This window comes from Fukomys damarensis, unplaced genomic scaffold, assembly GCF_012274545.1.
Source record: "Fukomys damarensis isolate Sample0158 unplaced genomic scaffold, DMR_v1.0_HiC HiC_scaffold_3, whole genome shotgun sequence".
In the NCBI taxonomy this organism is placed as follows: Eukaryota; Metazoa; Chordata; class Mammalia; order Rodentia; family Bathyergidae; genus Fukomys; species Fukomys damarensis.
In genome coordinates, this window is record NW_022900915.1 from 35,700,429 (window position 1) to 35,703,006 (window position 2,578).

Below are 2,578 nucleotides of genomic sequence, written 5' to 3' on the forward strand. Positions count from 1 at the left end.
AGGAGTTCTTCGACTCAGGACATTCTGTAAAACTAAAAAAGTGAATTCATCCCAGGATGTAAAGATATTGACATATAGTTAATCCCAAAATGACTGTAAAAAGAAATACAAGAGTCGGATAGCAATGGTTTACAATTCTTAAAGTTCCAAGATTATTTATGGAAACCGAATCTTACAAGGAAGAGCTCTACAAATAAAACAGATGAATGGCTCAGATTTATGGACGCAATCAGCAATGCAAAAGGCCAGCTGCTCAGCCATACCTATTCCCTCAGAGGTCTCTCTGAATCGCGCAGGATCCCTCCTGAGCTCCAGGGGAGGTGTGTGAAACATTGCTATGAAAATGGTGCCCCAAAACGTCCCAGTTTAACACAACTAGGGAGTACTTCCTCCTGGATCTAAAAAGGATTTCTTGTGGGTTTATCAGATTCTATTCCTTTTCCATGAAGGACCCCCATCCTGGCACCAAGGGCCTTATTATTCAGTTTATAGAACTCTATAGTTCCTAAAAGTATAAATTTTTGAATAGAAATCATTTTTAGAGCTGAGAATGCTTTGCCTTTGCTTTAGCAAGCTCACATAAATGCCGGCTCATCACTGATTGAGTGGGGAAGTATTCGGTTTGTTTGACCGCCCTCACCTGTTTATATCCAACAGGCCACGTTTTCCAAGTTACATCAATATCATTAGATAAGAATACAATGTATTGAGTCCTGGAAAATGAAATTTCCCTGAAATTCAAAAAAGAATTAAAACTACGTTCAAAATGGAAACATGATCAATATTGATAATCATAATGTCCAGGTAGCCACACAACCAGACAGATCTCGGTTCAGATTATATGTATCCCTTTCTTACATCACAGCCTTCCAGAAAACATGGTCTCTATCTCATGGTAATAAAAGAAGTAGCACAGGCACCTGGAGCAAATACTATTTATCATATACCCATCCATGTATTTGTGTTATTTAATAATCACACCAACCTAGGGGATAAGTACTACTTCTATTATCCTCATTTAATAGATAAGAGGATTGAGGCAGAGAAAATTTAATTAACCTGCCCCAAGGCCCCACAGATGGTTGGTGCTTCTGGGATACAAAGCTATACAGTCTGACTTCAGAGCCAAAAGTCTTAAATATTATTCCAAACCGCATCAGCTGGCTTTCATGGATATCTGTTGAAATGATGGGCTGGTGAACTCCATGTCAAAGTCCTTCCAGATTTCCCACATCAGATGCCCGGGGAGCATCTGGGTCCCACCCTGCCCTCCAACTTGCCACTCAGTCCCTCCACCGGTTCCCCGTTCATGGCTGTGACTTCTGTTTGGCTCCAAGTCCTTCCGCTGCACCTGATGAAATGTTGTGAACAGTTGGCATGGATGATGTTCTCTCCCCTGCCAAACCCACCAGACTGTGCTGACCTCACTCATTCTGCAGGGCCCACAGCACTGATAAGAGGCCCTCCTAGGAGTGTCCTCAGGGCACCCGACTGTCACCTCTTTTTTCCACCGCTTCCCTTGGATTGCAGGGCCACCCGCTACCCTGCCCTGCAACTGTCTCTCCGAATCCTCCCAACACCCACCCACCAGGGAGGCTCTGGAGTGGCGGGAATTCTGCTCTGCTCATGACCCTCCATGGCCATCCCTTGTTTCTCTTTGAGACAAAAGAAGTTTGAGAGCACACTGAAAAGAAAGCCAAATAAAAAGGAAAAGAAGAAATCAGATTGTACGCAAAATTTCCAAATATGTAAAATTTCACAAATATTCCACATTCCATTTGGGGGTCCTTTGTCCAAAGTCCCTGTGGGCAATAAAGAGCTGGCTCCCTCACCATTTATTTACCTCATTCTGTTTTACACTCTTGCCCTTAGTGCTGTTAAATGTTTCTTTTCTTTGTTTCTTTTTGTACCAGGGATCGAACTAGAGTCTTTGTGCTTGCGAGGCAGGCGACGGCACCATTGAGCTAAATCCCTGGCCCTAAATGTTATTTTGGTTTTGGTTTTGGTTTTTTGAGACAGGGTCTGACTATGTAGTTGAGACTGAACTGGAACTCACTACATGCGTAGCCCAGGCTGGTCTCGAACTCACAGCGATCCTGCTGCCTCAGCCTTCCAAGTGCTAGGATTACAGGCACGCGCCACCACACCCGGCCCTAAATGTTATTTTTAATTGAAATACAACAACTCTACAATGGTTCAGATGACAGTGTGATGTTTTGATACATGTACATTTTTGTAATACTCAAGTCAGAGTAATGGACATTTCCATCACCTCAGACATTTATTATTTCTTTGTAGTGATGTACCAAAATTCCTCTCTTCTAGATATTTCAAAATGTACATCACACAGTATTGTTAACTAGAACCACCCAGGTGTGCGATGGGACTCCAGAATTTAATCAGCCCACCTAGCTCTAACTTAGGACCCCATTGACTAAATTCTCCATACCGTCCTCCCCTGCCTCCATTCTCCTGTTCCTGGGAGCCACCATTGTACTCTCCAATTCTATGTAATCAAGCTTTTTAGGCTCCATGCATGAGTGAAGTCATGCAGTATTATACAAAAATCTCCTGCATT